At 34.1% G+C, this 21,315-nt stretch overlaps 2 pseudogenes; one reads left to right on the top strand and one right to left on the bottom strand.

Annotated features, from left to right (window-relative positions):
- The first annotated feature begins 6,643 nt into the window (after positions 1 to 6,643).
- On the top strand, positions 6,644 to 7,323 carry LOC145055715 (glutaredoxin-C13 pseudogene; annotated as a pseudogene).
- Positions 7,324 to 19,542: 12,219 nt separating this feature from the next.
- LOC145055714 (monothiol glutaredoxin-S11 pseudogene) lies at positions 19,543 to 20,143 on the bottom strand (annotated as a pseudogene).
- Between the last annotated feature and the right edge of the window lie 1,172 nt (positions 20,144 to 21,315).

The raw sequence follows: 21,315 nt of genomic DNA, 5'->3' as shown, positions 1-21,315 counted from the left end.
AAGTTCGGGAAAAATGACCTAGGAGTAGGTCCTACATCACACTAAGATAGGAAAATTTTGACAAAATTAAGACCTTGCAAGACTTAACAATTTCAAAGTCTTATTATAGACAGGAAACTAAAACTAGAGCTTTTACATAGACCTAAGTTATATCCAAAAGAGAAAGTTGAGTAGGCTCTATCTACGAAGAGAACCACTAGAATGAGTCCTTGATTCTTCCAGACGACGCTCCATATCCCTCATGCGTCTTTCATACGTTGCCTGTCGAGCTCGAAATTCCCTGACTTCAGCTTGGGTTGCAGTAAGATCTCTCTGCAGGGCCGCATTCTGGTTCTGAGTTCTTTCATAAGAAGACCCCAGATGGCGTATGCGAATGGTATTGACTCCCGCATCGGAATCAACTTCCATGATTCAGTTGATGGCCGCTCTACCCTGATCATCATTACGAGCAATCCTGCGGACCAGAATAGGCAGGACTCTATCCGCTGAGCCTCCCTCACTCAAGTTATAGAATCTTTGATCTCGGTTGTAAGGTAAGGGTTGACCCTGTTCGTGGCTCCATCTGTTCAAGTTTGTTGCCCACAGGGGTGTGGGGCCTTGAAATGTTGGACGAGGGTTAGGGTTTGGGATTTGAGCCACTGGGGGTAGGTTATTGACTTCGGGTTCGGAGTCAGAATCCTCCAAAATTTTCTCTGTGAAGTCGTCATCCAAAGGGATTGGATGATTCTCTTCTGGCTCTGCATCGAGCCATCCTCCGTTACCTTGGTTGGGAAAGTACGGGTCGCCGTAGGGATGAAATCCAACCATGTTATCTACACGAGAATAGGGATAAAAGAAATAATTAATAGACGTACTAATTAAGATAATTATAGGATGATCGTTATCAGTTACTTCAATACTTACGTAGTGCATACCAGTTACGTGCAATCAAAACAGGATAGACCTTCAAATAAGTGACCCTAACTCCAAATCCACAACTAAACAAGGAACAGGAAGTAAAGAAAAGATCATAGATTCTAAGTCTATGATACCTTAGTCACATATAACCTTAGCGTATCCACCAAGAAACTATTGACCTACTAATAAAGATCTTTAGTTCTCAAATAAGAATTATAGTAACCTAAAATACTCCTATAGTATTTTAAGCTTATGTCCCGTTCTAATGTTTTCATTGTAGTAGTGTTGGTAAGTTTTTAGACTTGCTGCAACACCATAACTATTGCTAGGAACATGCTAATCACTCCTCGGAGAGATATAGTTGATCAGGCTATATCACTCCCAGATCTGATTATATGTCCCCAAGCCTACTTGTGCTGTCTAACAACCGCAATACTTTTGTTCTGTCCTAGTGACACTGATTTTAGTATGAATGCAGGTATGTATACTTAATTAAATATTTTATTATTTAAAAGCATATACTCTTGGTCAGAGTATTTAATACCGTTTGTGTTTATAGTTTGTATATCTTTTATAGGTTGATATACTCAATTCACTATAAACAGAGCTCTGATACCAATATGTCACACCCCAAAACCTGAACGGCAGAAACGTTATGGGGCGGAGGACGTCATGTACAGTACCACAACAATGCATAATAGTAAACAAGCAACAACATTATCCATTGCATTAATAATATAATTTTAATACAAGTGTGTTCTGTATAGTTTATAAGACACCAAAAATATGAATCAAAATAAGAGATGAGTCTTAAACATGATCCATCTTCTCAAAACCTGGTCATCGGTACCTGTCTACTGGTGACCTGAGAATACAAGTTATTTTGAAAGAGTATATCAACATTAAAGCTGGTGAGTTCATAAGTATTTTAGTGTCATTGCTTGTATGAAAGTGTTTGTAAATGTTTGATGTAAATGTTTGTAAGTGTTTGTAGTAATTGTTTGTATCTCCTAGAAAATCCTATATTTTCTACTAAATAATACCCTTCTACCAAGGCCCAAATGTTATGTGTGTTGTGTTTTTTGTAAAAGTGTGTATCTTTCCCAAGTATGACTATCATTACCAAAATATAGTTTACATTACCGTTTATGCGAGAAGATCACAATGTGAATGCAATGGGAAAATAACAGTGTACAGTAGTGTTGTATGTAAGTAACTACCAATGTACTAAGTACCTTAAACTAGTTTGTTAATTAAGGTAAAATTTGATATGATTGTAACCATACTTGATCAACTAGTATAACACGACGCTCTAAGGCATCGAAATGGTATGACATTAGTCACCCGTAGACCTGTAGGTCCCACTGTAGCTAGCAGCAAGGTGTAGGATAGTCAATCCCGTATAGATCTATACACCAATTCACGCTCTCCCTCCAGGAGACTCTGGTTGCAAAACGTAAAACAGCAGTAGATTGACATGCCATGAAGTAGTGGCTCACATTAATGTTATAGTGTTATAGTGTTTGTATAGTATGTTCTAGTGTATTGTATGTTCTCTCAGTACTAGTCTATTGTATGTTTTCTTGTATAGTGTAGTGTATGTTCTCTTTGTTTCTCATCATAGTATGTTCTTTCTGTTTCTCATAATAGTATGTTTGTATTGACTCATGAGTGAACTGACTCTTGTATGTTTCATTGTTCTAGTAATAGTGAGTAGTGAGTTCCTAAACTATACCTATTATAGTTTACTAGTAATGTTGTTCGTATGAATGAACATGTTTTTACACCTTTGCTACCCAAAGGTATTGAACTGAATGAAGAACTTTAATGTCTATATACATACACATAATATATAACTAAAGATTCAAACGACCTTCGGATAAACAACCGATATCCTAAGTCCACAACAAAACAAGGAATAGGAAGTAAGGCGAGTTATCAGTCCTAAGTCTTTTCAATCATATTTATATAACTATATCTAAATACACATGATTTTGACAAAATATAAGTTTGAAAGAGTTTAATAAGGATTTTTGTGTATAAAAGATGTTGTAAAACTATTTGAAGCAATTTGTTTGATAACATAATTTGAAGTATAAGAAATCTGTATGTTTGATAGTTATTAATCACATGTGATTGGTATAATAACTATAAAATTTCTACTTGTATTCCCCCTAGAAAAGCATTTAAAATCATTTAAAAGATAATTTAAGAGGTATGAACTCACCTATAGTGAGTGATACGAATGAAAGATCAGTTTGTAGGATGCTAAGTGTCAAGTGTAGACTTGAGCACAACGGATCCTAATAAGCATATAATGACACATATATGTATATAATTAGTATTTATACAACTAAGCCTGAAAGGAAAACACCCTAGGACTTAGGAAACACTTAGATTGAAGTGTTAGAAGCACAAAGGGTTGGATCTAAGGGGTGTATGGCCACACAATGGTGTTTACAGCCAAGTGTTCACGGACCTTAGTGTTTACGGCCAAGGTGTTCACGACCTCATGAGTTTACGACCATAAACTCATGATGCTTTGTGCCAAATAGTGTTTTAAAGCCTTACAGTCAGCAATGAAGTGTTCTAGACTCAAGACCAAGCCTTATGAAGGGTTTATGGCTCAAATGCACCTCTAACTAGGGTTTACGGCCAAGGGAGATGCTCTTGGCCGTAAACACCTATTGTTATTGGGGAAATGGACGTTTTCAACATGCTTAACATATGTTTCAACTAGATATCAAGTATAGGGAAGTGATACTTACGATATAGAAGCTAAAAAAGGTTGATTTCGGCCCAAAACACTAGTGTGTGTTCTTCGTGTTTCTTGAAGATTAAACCCAAAAGATGAAGTTAATGGATGAAATCAAAGGGGTGATGCTAGTTAATGAGATGTATCAATAAATTAAGGGATGAAACACTTACATTTTTGAAGATAAAGAAGATCCTTATGATACTTGAGAGGGAAATCGGGTTCCTTGACTTGAAATGGTGAATAATGAAGATTAAGGAAGGAATATCATGTTTATGGCATGAGTTTACGGCTGCCATGAGTTTACAGCCGTAAACTCATATGGTGTGGCCGTAAACTCCACATGATGAAGTTTAAGGCTTGTTTGGTGGTTTAGAACTTCAACAGACACTTCCTATCACTCATTTCATGGATGTACTAGGATTAGAATACTCAAACAGACTCTAAACAGTGCTAAAAGACAGCAGAAATAAGTCTGACTTTGATTGAGTCGAAATTTTGTACAAGATAAAAATTTCGAGTTGTCACAACTCATGTATGAACTGACTCCTGTAAGAACTAACTCATGTAAGTTTCACTGTTGTAGAAGTAGTAAGTAGTAACTCCCTAAACTATACCTATTATAGTTTACTAGTATGTTTGAATGAACTGATACCGACTTGAAAAGACTCGATCATCTACTGAGTTATGCATGTACTTTAAAAACAAAGTTTTATAAACAATAATGTAACAACTTTTCAAAGAGTTTTTGAATTGATTTACTAACTTATAAAAGCATAAGGTATCCTTTAATGTGATGGTTATCCCAGGTAAATATTAACACAATATGATTGTGTTCAACTTGTATTCCCCCCCCCCTTAAAAGCATTTAAAAACATTTAAAAGATTGATTATAGGGGTATTAACTCACCTTATGTGGGTGATTCAATTGAAGATTCGCGTAAGGATGAGAAGTTCCACGAATGAAGTCACGAGGCACAAACGAGTCCTAAATGACATATATTGATACATATATGTGTATAATTAGTGTTTAAGACAACTAATATATAATGGAAACAACGTTAGGAACTAGGAATCACTCACAATGGAGTGCTAGAATCATATGTTCTTGATCACAAGGAGTTCACGGCCAAGATCTATGAGTTTACGACCTTGGGAGGGTTTACGGCCCCAAGATCCTATGAAGGGTATGCTGCCCTTATGAAGGGTTTACGGTCGTAAACCCTTCAAGATCTTGAAGATGGTGATGAAAGGTGATAAATCAAGGCTAGAACAAAGGGGTTGTTAAGCATGAACAAGTAAAGGATGAGACACTTACGTTTTTGGAGTGAAATGAGAGCTTTTCTTGGATGATACTTGAGAGAGAATGGGTAGTTCACAGCTGGAGTTTGGATAAATAAAGAAAAATGAAGCAAACTCTTATATATACTAGAGGGTTCACGGCTAGAAGGGTGTTTACAGCCACACTTGGGTTTACGGTTGTAAACCCTCTTTGATGGGTTTCCTAGTTCGGGTCCAGCCTTCTGATCTCGAGCTAATACTTTATAACACTTAATCCTTAAGTGTACCAGGATTAGAACTCATTAAAATGACCTTTAACAAGGCCAAAAGGCAATGGAAATAAGTTTGACTTTTGGTTGATTGGATTGACTTGACAAGATAGAAATTTACGGGTTGTCACACTATGACCACACACCCTTTCTTTATGAGCCTTCAATCTTCCTTAACCTCTTTGACCATCATTGTTTCAAGATCTATGAATTGCTTAATTGTTGAAGCAATTTGCATGAATTTTCCTTGGACAACATGAAGTAAATTATTTACCACATATGCCACGTCTATCGTGTCCCACAAGGCCCATATGTGACTCACCACATTGTTTACCTCCAAAGAAAAATAATCTATGCTCTTCATCTCCTTCAAATTCAGGATTTCAAACTCCACCTTCAATGTCTAAACCTTTGTGGCTCTGGCTATGTCTACACCTATGTATATAATTCTCAGTGTTTTTCATGTATCCTTTGCTATTTGCTTCTCCACAATTGACAACCACACATCCTCTGGGATTCCTAATAGATGGCGGCAAGTGCTCTCATATCCTTCCTTACTTTGACCGCATTCCTTGGACTTTTTGGTTCAATAACGTCCTAGATGTCCTGTGCTTGCATGAACATCTTCATATTGATGGCCCAAGCAACGTAATTGCTTCTGGTCGAAATCGGGTAATTGAGTGACAATGGACTGTTTTTTTTGTCCTTACATCAACTGTTACCTCCTATTTATACTAGAAGGAAAATGAAACCTAGTCTAATTCCAATATAGAGGAAAAGATAAAGACTAATACTAAAATAAGGAAAGTTTCCTTAGACCCATATTTAGAATTACTCCAACACAAATTAGGAAGTAAAAAACAATGAAATATTGTCTTTAAATGCATTATTAGTAGTTTGTTCGGTTTAGACTCACTGAACATGGATCCATTTGAATAAACCCATTATCACAAGATTCGCTTGTTTGAAGGAATGTAAGGAAGTTGGTGGCGCAATATAAAGAATCATAGCCCACCTAAAGCAATCTCATTCCCAATCTTTTTACCCTCAGAATATATGTATAAATTGATTGAAGGAAGGAATCTGTTTGAAACAACATTGACCAGCCCTTTTCAACTTTTTCGTGTAGTACTGCTCAGTACTCACGCCCGTAGAATGTGGAGGACTGTAATCCATGGTCTTGAGGTTGCCCACGTCCAACGAACATGTTAATGGCCACTTAATCATGATTTGAAACAATTAATCAATGCACCATACGGTTATGATTTTTTTGCAAGAAAGAATATATGTGTTCAAGTTGTTCCACCGTTTTATGCACAAAAAGAGTATACATCTTTCAAAGATACCCTTAGTAGTTTTGAAGCATCTAAGTAAAGCACCCCATCATTTTCTTATTTGGAGAGAAGGAGCTTAGTTTCTTATAAATAGAAGTGGCACGAAAACCTCAAACTTCAAGCAAACCTCAGCTTCCTCTTCGACAATTAAAAACTTGCAACCAATCGGATCACAATTTAAATTGGATTTTGATCCAAGTAAGATGGAGAAGATAAAATCATTGGTATCTGAGAATGGAGTTGTGATTTTTACCAAGAGCACCTGTTGCTTGTGCTATGCTGTCAAAATTCTGTTCCAAGAACTTGGGGTGAGCCCTGTAGTTCATGAAATAGACCAAGATCCTCATGGAAGGGATATGGAGAAGGCTCTCCTGAAGCAAGGGTGCAACTCACCCCCTGTGCCAGCTGTATACATATGTGGCAAGCTCGTGGGGTCCACCAATGAGGTCATGTCCCTCCACCTAAGCGGTTCCCTCATTCCACTGCTCAAACCTTTTCAATCCTTGTCTTAAGCAAACAAACTCCAATCTGAAGAAATAAGGTTGGCTCAAGACTATGAGCAGTAGTAATATATTCGAATAGACTATATATGTTCTGTATTATTAGTACTTTTGTAGCTTTTCATTAGCTTAAGGATAAGGAATATTGCCTTTTAGGAAACTATTATGATTATCATTAGTTTTTAGATTATGAATGTAGCTTATTTAATCTGTTGACATGTGTTTAATGGAAACACATGGATATCGTTCGGATGATTAATGTGATTATAAATTATTACTATTACCAAGTGTTACTACTTCCTGGCCTCTTATCAAGAACTCACATGTAAATCCATATTTTTTGAATCTTCCAAATTGAAAAGAGGGTTTAAATCAGCAAACTCTGAAAAGGATATTTGATCCTTCCAGGATCATTTTATGTCTACAAAATGAGTATGGAGTGCTATTGAAGAATCAGATAGTGGCCTTGTTATCTCCATTTAATACAAATAAGAACCCGAAAATATAAGAAAGAAAATATATATTCAGCTTCTAACATTCCGCAACCTTCATTTCAAAAAAGTTCAGAAGATATATGCTCTACTTTTAAATAAAGAAAGGTATTGAATGCTCTAGTCTTTCATTTTCATTTGCTCTTATTAATATATTTGTTAGTTTCAATTTCTTTTCAGATTCCCTTTTTCATAAAGCTCATAGAAAAGATCAAGAACAAAGAAGTTCTGGTGTTTTAGCTTCTTCAATATTAGACTTGATTTGATCTTTTGTGATCTGCATATTCCCGTTCTAAAGAAGTTGCATATCTGCATACATTCATATACAGTAGAGACGCTGTTCTAGATTACTGGAACTCTTTTATAATTGAAAAACAAAATTTCTAATAGTAGTGCATACCCAGATTAGAGAATTTGGGTTCGCCACTGTGGGTGTGCCCTTTGGCAATAAACTTATAACTTTTGTACCATGTTATGTAAAACATTACATAAATTTGGGTAAAAATTTTAATGGTAGTTTGTTACAATAAATGGTTATAAGAAAAGTATGTTGCATTGATTGGGAATGATAAAAGTGTCCTGCACTTTTTGCAATTTACCCCTTTATGGTGGGCTTGAGGAATCCTGGAACAAGAACATCTTCAGAGATGCTAATGGCATAGATTCTTTTGCATCTGGATGCTGTTACAACAGTTTCAACAGTAGGAAACCAAAAAGAGATCGGTGTATTTATGTGATTGAGAAAGTTACTTACTTTCTCATGCAAAGATCCACACCAAAAGGGATGATTCTTCCAGCTTGAGACCGGTTCTTCCAAGAACTGGTCTCAGTAGCCAAGAGTTAGGCCTGGTCCAGTTTTGCCTCTTAAAACCAGAACCGGTCCATTTATGCCTTGTCTCAAGCCAGGTTTAGTCCTTTTGAGCACTTTGTGCATATTCACATATATGTTGGGATTTTAGTATGTGAAAGATCAAAAAAAACATACTATATCTTCTTTTATTCGCATCAATCTTCACATGTAACAGAAAAATGCATATGAAATCTATAAAGGCATAATAAAATCATTTGACAAAATATTCTCGACGTTTGGAAAAGATTGCATGATAGAAGAGTCTCTGCTACAATTCCTAAATGAAAAAAATATAGATATTCTTCTTGTCTTTCAAAGTATATTCGTCCTACTCGAAATATCATCATTGGTGCTTTTGCATTTCTTTTAAGTATGTTTAAATAAAAAAAAATTACAAGTAAATATTAACATAAAAAAGACACAATTCCCATAGGAATGGAGTAAGGAGATGTAAGATGTAGATAATTGTACCTCCATCGAAAGGCAGAAAGTGTCTCCTTAGATGACGAGAGAGACAAGAAGAGTTACTTGGAGAATAAAATGAGATGGCTTTGGAGATAGTGACATTACTTGTTTAGTTTTGTCTTCAATATAGAATTGAGTATCCCTGGTATATATACTTTTATAAACGTACAACAACATTACAACAAAAACGTATTAGATTTGATGACACATTGTAGAAAGATGGAGAGCAAACCAAATCAACCAAGGGTCGGTTCAACAAATGGTGCGATCCTTTCTATACCTTTTTCTCTTTATTTTATTAATTTTTTTTTTCTCACGTACGTGTGAATCCTATTAATGCATAAGGTAATTTTATAGGCAATTTCTTTATACACACAAATATATCCCACATACCAATCTAATCTAGTTGGACTTTTATTTGTACAGCTTTTTCTTATTTTAAGGATTTGTATCCAATGATGGACAAGTATTACATAGAAACCATTCAATTCAGATTTATTCAGCTTTTATTGTATACTAGGTGTAAGACCCATATATTATATGAGTTAATTAAAATATATATATATATATATATATATATATATATATATATATATATATATATATATATATATATATATAAGGTCTAAATATTTAAGAACTTTTGATTTATAAGAAAATAAGAAAAATAATAAATTAGTAACATTGAATTTTTTTTATCTTTTAAATTTAAATATATAAACAAAATAAACTAATGAACTTTAATTTGGAATATTGAAATAACAAGGTAAGTCCATTAATGAAATTGATATTCATTTATTACTATATTTATTGTAATTATTACACTAAAGTATTATGTGAATTTTATTAAAATAGAAAAACCCATAAAATAACATGTGGAAAAGAAATTTATTCAATATAACCACAAAATGACATTTGGCAAATTAAACGAAAGTGTGACATGTGGCAAAAAAATATTTATTTATTAGGATAGATTGCCAATATTTATGTTTTGAAGACTGAGTTTTATTTCTAAAAACACTAAATTATCAGAATATGAACAAACTACAAAATATAGTTATATTGAACACTGAACAACATTAATCCCTTTAAACTTCCAATAAACCACGCCATTTTATATAAATAGAAAATAAACCGTTTAAACAGTTTATTAACAATATTCAGAAAAAAAAAATTGTTCATCATCGGAACGAGCTTCAACCAAAGAACTGCCGCCGACAATAACTAACCGACAGTAACCAAATAACGTCGGAGACAAAACGAGAGAAAGAGAGATCGTGAGAAAGACCACCAGAACCACCATTTATCATTGCCAACCACCGTTTAACATCTTCTGAATACCTTAAACCATCGTGAACCACCTAGACCAGATCGAGAAAAGCGAGACAATCATCATTTACGCTGGAGAAAAAACAATAGATTGCCGGAAAGACAGAACGAGAGAAATAGCACCATGAGAAAGTCCGCTATCAAAGCATCGGACCAGTGGCTAATGGTTATGAACGTTGCACCGTGAAACAGACCGCCGTCGAAACCTCAGCCGGAAATCGTGTCATCGCCGGAAATCGCGTCGTCTTCGTAAATTGCGTCGTCACCGGAAATAGCTTCATCGCTGGAAATCACATTCGGCATCTCTCGCTCTCACTCTTAGCGGCTGAAATATTTTGCTAAAATTTAAACAAAGTAAGCCCTTTATATCTTATCATTTTATATTAACAGCCCAAAATTTGAAGATATTTCATTTTAGGCACCCTAAATTTAAACCTTTTATACTTTCTGCAGTTCTTTATTTATTTTCGTATAAAAAAAATTTCTGAATGAAACATTAAATATAATTAGCCAATGAATAGTATTAATATTATAATGATGAATAATTTAATCATAGATTTAAAATTAAAAATCGGAAATTATTGGATGTCAAATTTTGAATTTGATGATTCCACATTCACTCAATTTTCAAAACTAAATTCTAGTTTGAAAATAAAAAGTTGAATTAGTTTTTAGTTACATACATGGAAATCAATTTGTTAATATGGGTTTTATGTTTAAAAAAAAAACCACCGCGGAGCACCTTACATGCAAAGTAGTTTATATAGTTTATATGACAATCATTTTCTCAAATATGATAACATAAGTAGGTGTGGGATCTCGTGTATTACACGGGTTGATTTAAAAAAAAAATGAAATATTAAACTAAAGTGTAAACTGAAAATATTTTTTAATGTACAACTTTAAAATAAGAAAGGAATTAACGTATTTAATACTTTACATATATATAATTTTAATTTTAAAAATTGAAACAAATCAAAAATTGACAAGTGGATAATATATATTTCAAAAAATACTACAAATTGACAAGTATCAAAACTCATTAGAGATTAACATGTGGCAAAAAAAATTTCATTTATTAAGGAGGATTAGTTTATATGGCAAGCATATATGATATTAGTTTTTAATTAAAATTTTTAATCAGTTTTTAATTAATTTTTTTAATCAGTCTTTTATTATTATTTTTTGTTTTATTTCAATTTTGCAGGAAAAAATGGCTAATATTTCGGATTTCTCTACCGATGAAGTATAATTTCTAATATTATATTTATATGTGTATATTTATTTGATATACTTATCGATTTTTAACATTAAATTTTTCTCTTAATATTTAGGTTTTTAGATCTGTTGAAGATTTGAAGAGTTGGGTACAAAATATTGCGGGTTCTCAAGGTTATGTTACAGCCACTAAACGATCAACTTTTGGATTCAAATCTAAAGTATTTCTTTGTAGTGATGGTAGTGGTATATACAGAAATAAAATGCAGAAACAAAAAAAAATTATCCATTCGAATTGTGTTGTTGAGGTTATTAGTAATTTGGAGGCGGATGAAATATTTGTGGATATGGAGGTTTTTGGGATGAGTATTGGGAAAATTGGGATCTCATCATAACATTTGGTGGGTTTTGCTTTGGTGGGTATGGGTTGTTTGGGTTATTCCTCCAATTTAGGTTGTATGTATTTTGAAATCATATGGGTTCTAGTTGACCTTGATATCCTTCCATTGCATTAACATCCTCTGGTTCACTACAAAGTGTGGGACACTTATTCGTATAATGCCCCGTCATTACACAAATACCACATGCCCTCAATTGTTGACCACTTCCCACCACCATTTTACTTAACACATTAGTCAAATCCAATAGCTTTGATTCCAAGTGTTGGGTATTGCTAACTTCACCAACCACTTGTGGGGAGTTTCTCTTCATGTCATTTCGAGTCCCGAAATTTCTTTGGTTTTGAGAAATGGTTCCAAAAAGTGATCTTATCTCTTGAGGTGTCTTGCTAAAGATGTCACCACCACTTGAAGCATCAATCATCCTTCGATATTTTTCATTCATACCCTCATAAAACTGTTGAAGAAGTAGTTGTTCGGGTATGTTGTGTTGAGGACAACTTGTACACAAGTTGTTGAATCGCTCAAAAAAATCATGAAAAGTCTCATTCTCCCCCTTGAAGAATCCCCAAAATGTCACTTCTTTGACTTGATATTCGGGAGGTGGGATAGAACTTGATATTGAAGGCATTTAGTAACTCTTCCCATGTGTGAATAGATACTGGCGGTAAGTTGAATAACCACTCTCTAGATTTATCTTCCAAGGTGAGAGGGAAGGCAGTTAGCTTGAAATCATCCAATGTCACATGTTCGAGCAGCATGCTAACACATATCATATGAAAGGACTTCAAATGACTTTGAGGATCTTCTCTATCCTAACCATGGAACCTGGTGAGTTGATGTATGAAACTTGACTTCAATTCAATCCCTTGGCCAGTTTGCAGGATAAATAATACCAAGAGGTGTGTGAGTAACATCCATCTCCATCATTTGTCTAAGTGTCAACTCTTGAGGGGTGTTGGTTGGATTGGGGTTATTGGGATATTGTTGCATGTAATTGGGATGTTGTTAGTAAGGTGGGTATGGGTATTGTTGGTGATTGTACATCGATGGTGGATAAGGTTGGTAGTTCAGATATTGGTTGTAGGGAGGTTGTTGTTGTGGGTACATTGGTTATTGGTACATTGGAGGTTATGTGTAATTAGGTTGATTTGGTTAACGTGCTTGCTGTTGTTGAACTTGAAAATCATTGTTTTGAAGTTGGATGTTTTGGTGGAACTTTGGATTTTGTGGTTGTGGTTGTTGATAATTGGGTTGATTTGGTTGAGGAGGTGGTTGATTCCAAGATGACATATCTATGATAGGTTCTTGGTGTTGTTGTTGTATTGGTTGTTGGGGTAGGGTATTGGCATCTTAATTGTTTGGGTTTGGGTTGGGATTAGGAGGTCGAATGTGATTCATGGCTATGTAGTTTTAAAACGGAATGTCTTCAAAGGAATGACCAAAATTTGGAGAAATTGGTTCTGTGTCGGTATCACTTGAAGTATGAACTTGATCTTCTATGTTGATTAGTGGAGAAGAGGAAGAAGTTTGAACGAGTTGTTGTTGCTTTACTTGTTTGGCTAACTTTTTCAACATTTTTGCTTCTTTTTCAATCTCTGGATTGTAGAGTAGTTCACCGGGTCTTGTAGACGTAGGCATAAACAATCAAATAACAATAACCAATTTCCCCGGCAACGGCGCCAAAACTTGGTGGGATGTCAAGTCCAACAAGAAAATTACACCCTTTGTTTGCAAATAAAATAAAACGTAATATAATGGTAAAAAGGGGTATCGATCCTCGGGGAAATGGTTGTATTCAATCACCAATGCAATCCAATAGACCTTGTGTAAATAAACTAACTAACTACAATTAAACTAAAAGGGGGTGTTGTGATTACTTGAAAACTAAAAGGCTTGAATAACTAAAAAGCTTGCAATTAAGCAAAATGTTGAGATGCTCAAATATTGGAGAGAATTGGTTAACCAAGGGAATTCAACTCAATGAACATTTGTGTATTTATCATCAGAATTCAATATGAAGCTTATCATTCATCCCAAATTGGTTATAGCAATCATGAAGCATGATATGCCAAGATTCCTCATACGTAGTATGGAGGTCGGGAAAGCCTACAACATACTTTCTTAATCAAAATCACAGATTAAATTAAAGCAACTGAACCTAAGAAGTTGATTAGCCTTAAGAATGAATGAATCCCCAATTCCTAGAGAATGTCAATGCTTACACATCCATAAAGGAGTCATGATTCATAAGCTAGAGATGATTTCTACCATCATAAAGCCCTTGTTCTAAGTAAATTCAATGATTCAATGTAAAACCAAAGAAATAAACCAACAATTGCTCATTCAAGTACCAAGTTCATGATCAAAGTATGAAACAAGCATAAGAAATATGAATTAGAATCTTAAACATAAGATAAATGACAATTAAGCATGAATCCTTCAAACAGCCACAAATATCCAAGGGTTTTTTAGCCAAAGTTAATCAAAAAAGAGAAACTAGCCACTCATGGCAACAAAATAACAATCACAAAAGTATAATTGCATCAAGAAACTACCAGTTACTTAGAAAGATGAGAAGAATGAGTATCAAGCTCCAAAAATTGCCTCTAATGGTCTCTAATGGTGGAAAATCGAAGTGTACCTGAAAGATCCAACCCCCCAAGGTAAATGGTGAACAAAATGACCAAAGTACCCAAAAGTGTGCAGTTGCGCGGGTACTCATGCAAGTGTTGTACGACTGAGACTCCACCCTCGCAAGTGTTGCTGGAATGCTATTGGTCCATTCTTCTCCACTACACCACTCCCCTACCCAAGATTCCCTTAGTCCCCTTCATACCTCACATGATTCAAATTTGGCCAATCATCTTCAAGTTTTAAATATGGATAGTCCAAGCCCAAAATAAGAATCTATGACCTATCTTCACAAGCCCACTTCATCCAAATCTTCAACTTTTTAAGCCCAAATCTCCTTTGATGGATCCGTAAAGCCCAATAATGCATCAAAAAGCCCACCAAGCCCAACTGCAGTCAAACCGCAACCGCAACGAGCTCCAAAACCCCACAAAATATCTCATGCAAAATAGAAAGTACCCGACACGATCCACGGTAAAGAAATTAAAGAATATAAAATGAAATACTAATAAAAAGAGCTAAAAATACTAAAATAAACTAATAAAAATAAGAAAATAAAATAAGCTATAAAGATCATTACCATGAATACTGTATGATCGAAGGATCCACTAAGAAGAGCTTAATGTTCATTATGATTCCATGCAAAAGCTTGAACCTGAACAAAAAATGCATATTTAGGTATGCATAAATTAAACAAGAAATAAATCCAACTCGTAATCAAGGACTCTTGAATATGACCACAACACTAAGTGGAGTTCAGGCAAAAACTTACTTCAAAATCATCACCACATGATCTTTCGATACCCTCCTTGTGTTCAGAGAGGAATGAAGTCTAAAAGGGTTGGAAATTAGTCCAATCTAAAGCTCCGAACACTTAGAACCAACAATGCCCCTATCTTTTCGATCAAAGAGGCAAGGGTAACCTTATCTTTCTGATCGAACATCAATGGCCCCGACGATAAGTAATCTGACAGACTGGAATTGCCAAATTCATTCCAACACTCAAATAACACCGATTCCACTGTGTATTGGAATCCGGTTTTGATATCCTCAGCAAACGACATGATACTCGAAAAATAATACGAGACCATCAAACTCAAGAATTCATTAAGCTCCCAACATTCTCGACCCGCTTATGTCTAATCGCAACTAAAATATGTAAACAATGAGTTGTTTGATTCGGAGAGGGAAATCCAGAGGCTGAGGAAAGCGATTATGGGTATCTTTGTGGGGAATCCGAATAGGTATCTAGAGGTTGATAAAAGAAGGGAAGCAGGTGTTTTCGTTAGGGTTAGAGAGGAAGAGAAATGGGGAGGAGAAATATGAGTATCAGGTGCGTATGGTGAGTAGTTGTCGATCCAAAGGTGGGGTTGGGAGATGATGGCTACAAACATGGAAAGTAAATCACTTAGGTCTCACACAACCTGCTTTTGGATGAAAATGTTGAAGATTTAGGGTAAAGAGGGAAATTTTGGTAAGGAAAGAAATAAAATTATTGAAATTTTAGGATTATAGAGGGAAACATTTGTAAGGAGGGAACCAAAATGTTGAAATTTTAATAAAGATAGGAAAAACATGATTATAAAATACTTTTACTTACGTGTTTTGTTTTTTATAATTAGTCAGTAAAAATATTTATAGTCACATGTTTTATAAATAACTTAAAGCATGATTAGGTTTTAGTCACATAATATTTAAATTCATGTGACCTTATATGTTTTTACGTCTCGGTTAATTATCATCACAACATAAAACTAGATATCAAACAAAAAACAGTCACAATTGATGACATTTTATGACGACTTTTAGTTAACATGTGACTAAAACATTACTGAAATTTTATTAATGACCTTTAGTGACACAAATAATCAAAACCGTGGCAACCTTTTTTTTAAAATTGTTTCCATAGGTCCTTTTTGTACTAGTGAAAGTTTATCACGAAAGTAAAATAATTTCTAAAACAAGTTCCATGCAGTAGAAACAATATATATATATATATATATATATATATATATATATATATACACACACACATAGTATATACACATTACACATACGACATATCATATAGTAAATCATAAGAAAACATCTCATCAATTCAATTATATATATATATATATATATATATATATATATATATATATATATATATATACGCACACACACATACACACATTTACTCCCGGTAAACTTACATTGATGTTTTTGTAGCTTTAACTACCTCCTTTCTCTTCTAGAATATTTTGAGAACCTAAGTATCACTTATGAGTAATAAAAGATGTGTCAAAATCCTTTACGTTTTCCATTAAGTTATTTATTAAGATTTTCCTTTTAAAACTAAAATTTGGTTCTTTCAAAACCATCCTAATGTAAATATAAGAACGCATGCAAAAAATGGGGACTGATTTGGATACAGTTTACATGAGTTATGGACAAAACAAGAAAAAAGGGATGCAAAATAGTTCTCGACCAAGTCAAATTAGCCTTGGCTAATTACTCGACCAAGTCAAGTATACATTAACCTAATAATGGACAAAAACCCATTCCAAGCTATCTAAAAGTGTCCAATTTGGTTCTATGCATATCTAACTCATTCCCAAAGGTCTTAAGTATGTACTAACATACATACTACTTAATTATTAGTTGAGAATAATAAATAACCAATTGCTTTATCTAAATTAAAGATTTAATCACTCTATGTTGATGACTTTGACTAAACTTTATTTCCAATAATAACACCCTGAAATGAGACATGAATCATTAATATCAATCTAGTCTATAGATGATCACTAAAATCTTTCAAACAATAACTCAAGTATAATATAAATTACAAACCCATTATTGATTCATGATTCCATCATTTACATTGTGATTCCAAACACAACTATTGTTGGGACCCTATTTGTATAAATTTGTTGATGCAAAATATATACATTATAGTTATAGTTTATCTGGTCATTCTAGACAGTCAATCTTGTCTAAGCAACTGTAAATAATACACTTGGACAAGCTGATATGTTAGAGTTTGTTTAGTTAGTTAATATGAAGATATGCTGATGGAAGTTCATATGTCAAAGACTGAAAATCATCCCCGAATGAGCAAAAGACCTTGAAGACACTATCATCATCAAGGAACTGAAGTATTATCAGCACGAAGAGCATTCACTGAAGATTGATCAATGTGTTCATATGTTGAAGGTCCTAAACTGATGACACATTGATCAGGTGATACACTGATGACACACGCTGATGATTATTCACTCTAGATGAAGGTGAACCTGATTAGTGTGATGCTGAAGTTGAAGTTGAAGCTGATCTCCTTGAAGCTGACACTGATGCTCTAATGTGTTGGAGTTGATGTCCAAATATGGAGCATATCAGAATTACTCAGTGAAGAAGTGTTCTGAAGATCTGATATGATCCATTCCTTATATACCCGATCTGGAGAATTTGTAGAATTCTTATCTCCTATAGTTTAGTATATAATCTTGTAACAAAGGCTAAACCCTAATTATCGCTTTGTGTGATCGCTTTGTGACGACTTTTTTATCATTTGCTTTGTGCACTCGTTCTCTTGGTGAGAACTTTTCTTAGTGAAACTCATCTTTGTGATAATCTTCTTGTTCTTTTGTTCATCATTATATCTTGTTTGTATATGATCAAACGAACTGTCAACTATAGATTTGTGTTGATTCTATTTCATAACTAAAAATGGGAGAAGAAATATCCTTTATCTCCCTCTCAAACTCTGTGGACTGTTTTGATGGAAAATGTGGGAGAATAGATTTAAACTAGCTTATATACTTATGACCACTAAACGCTTAATAAAACCTTTCTAGTTTAAACTTTCTCATTTTTACCACTAAAATTGAGCTTCTACCCCGGTGGTACTAAGTGTTGTCCTCCCTCCTTGAGGTTGAGGGTTTAAGTCTCGTCCGGGACATAGGTGATATTATGACTAGTTTAGTAGGAGTAGGTTAGGGTTTATAAGTTTTATGCGTAAACTCCATAATATAATTATTTTATCAGAATAATCACAAATAATTACAATCTCATCCGTAAAGTTTGACCAATTTATCGAATTTAGTCTCTCCTAATTTATTTTCTATTTTTAAGTCCAAATTAACTATTTTCTTTAAATTTTTAATCTAAATATTTTATTAATTTATTTATTTTTCATTTATTTTATTTTATTAATTTGATAATTATTTTATTTTATTTTCACTAAAAAAGGGCAAAAACTTTATGCCAAAACTGATGATGTTACATACAATTAGGGCATGTGCCGAATAGCTAAACTAAAGTATGATAATATACAAAATACATATACACAATATATTATGTGACAATTCTTACATTCACTAAAAAACATGCATGCATATAAGTGTGCATATATGCATTTTTGTGTTTTTGTGTTGTGCACACGTGCACTTTTAAAAAATCATGTGTTTTGAGTTTTTTTTTACGAATGCACTTATATACGTGCGTCTTAATTCATTAAGTCATTTTTTTAACCAAAATAATTGATGGTAAAAAGAATTTATGGTTCTTGTGAAACTATGAGTTCTCAATTGATACCGTGTTTTTAAGAAGAAAATGAATGAAAGAGGAACTTGTATAAAGAGAGAAAAAATGAAAAAAAAACCTATTTAATTGATAGGCGGTCAAGTTGGCTTAAGGCATAGTTTAGGGACATAGTTTAGGGACATTTTATTGTAAGGGTGTGATCATATACCCAAGTTCAAATTTTTATTTGCTATTTGTCTAATCGAGCAAGCGGAACTTTGGCTTGTTTAGGCTTGCTCGATAAACGAGCCGGGCTCAAGCCGAGCGCGCCCAAGCCTCTTAGATCCTTAACGAGCCAAGCTAGAGTTTCATTTGTAAAGGTTGAAACAAAACGAGCTAAGCTGGAGCTCGAGCCTTAAAAACTGTAACGAGCCAAGAGTTTGGGATCGGCTTGGCTCGTTTACACCTACTAATAAGAATCATTAATGATTTCCCCCACCAATTCCGGATTGTGAAATTTGAAGGATACTCTCAAGTTTTAATACTTTAAGGGCCTGATTCCAGATGGCCATAATGATGTGGAATGATATCCACGAATTCCCATTAGTGAATAGATTAAATAAAAACTAGTGATAATCATAATTATTGCCTGAAAGCCAATCTTCCTTACCCTGAAGCTAATGAAAAGCTACAAATGTACTAATAACTAATACAGAACATAGTCTAGTTGAACAAATAGATTACTACTGCTCATAGTCTTGAGCCAGCCCGATTTCTTTCAGAGTGGAGCTTATTAGTTTAAGACAGGGACTGATACGTTTTGATCAGAGGAATGAGGGAGCCGCTTAGGTGGAGGGACATGACCTCGTTGGTGGACCCCACATGCTTGCCACCTATGTATACAGCTGGCACAGGGTGTGAGTTACACCCTTGCTTCAGGAAAGCCTTCTCCATCTCCCTTCCTTGAGGATCTTGATCTATCTCATACACTAAAGGGTTCACCCCAAGTTCTTGGAACAGAATGGTGACACTGTAGCACAAGCAACAGGTGCTCTTGGTGAAAATCACAACACCATTCTCGGATACCAATGATTTTATCTTCTCCATCTCACTCGATCGATCAAAGTCCAGTCTAGATTATGATTCGATTGGTTGTGAGTTTTTAATAGGAAGGAAGTGGGAAATGAGTTTTGGTTGAAGTTTGAGGTGTTGATGGCACTTGTATTTATATGAAACCGGGAAAGCTTGACGCCTTTTCTGGGTACAAGAAAATTCAAAAGATGAGGTGCTTCGATGCTTGAAAACTACTAAAGGTATCTTTGAAAGATGGATACTCACAAAATGGTGGAACAAGTTGAACACATATATTCTTCTTGCAACAAATAATAACCATAAGACACATTAATTAATTAAATGTTTCAAATCATGATTAAGTGAGTAATTAACATGTTTGTTGGACGTGGGCAAGCTCTAGACCGTGGGTTGGACTCTTCCACGTTTTATGGGGAACTGTACATGAAAAGGCTGCAAGTTGAAAAGGGCTGGTCAATATTGTTTCAAACAGATTCCTTCCTTCAATCAATTTATATATTTTTATTCTAAGGTAAAAAGACAGGGAATGAGATTGCTTTGGGTGGGCTATGATTCTTTTTATATTACATACGTTCAAACATGTTTATCTTTTTATTCACATAATTTCAAGCTCACTGCAGGTTTAACTGAATGAACTACGTGAGAATGCATTTTTTGTAAAAAAAAAAACAAATATTCTATTACTTTATATTTCCTAATTGAATTATTAACAGAAGTTTGACATATCTTTAGCAAGCAGTTGGGTAATTTCGCATAATGTTTTCGGAAGGAATGAAATTTATCAAAGGAATTGGAATCAGAATCTACTGTGCGCGTATCTGACATGGAATGGAATCTGTTTTTTGTTTGATTTGCATGTTTGTCAAAGAAAATGGAAAATAGATTATGTTATTGACCAAAATACCTTTTTATTGATTTTTTGTATATTATTATTATTATTAATGAGAACTTTCATTTATTAAACTTTTGCCCGCTAAAACCTATTTTTTTTTACTGAATTTGCATATAATATATAAAGAAAAATGAAAGCTTTACAACATCAAAAATATATATTTGCCCTCTCCCCTGTAATCTGTTCCAGTTGCTTTGTTGCTGTCACAAAGCTTAAACCTTATTGATCAAGGTTAATCACTAGGTTTAGAACTTACAGAGTGGTGGAGGTAGGTGTTGGTGTGTTGGTAGGGGAGAGTTAATGATAATTTGTTTTGATTTGTTAAATCATAGATAAACTAAAAAGGTGTTGGGAGGGCAATTTTGTCTTTCTAATAAAAAAAAATAAGGAATAAACTCTAAAAT

This window comes from Lactuca serriola, chromosome 5, assembly GCF_051521515.1.
Source record: "Lactuca serriola cultivar US96UC23 chromosome 5, Lser_US96UC23_V15, whole genome shotgun sequence".
In the NCBI taxonomy this organism is placed as follows: Eukaryota; Viridiplantae; Streptophyta; class Magnoliopsida; order Asterales; family Asteraceae; genus Lactuca; species Lactuca serriola.
Note: the sequence above shows the minus strand (reverse complement) of the source record. Positions and strands in the feature narration are given on the sequence as shown.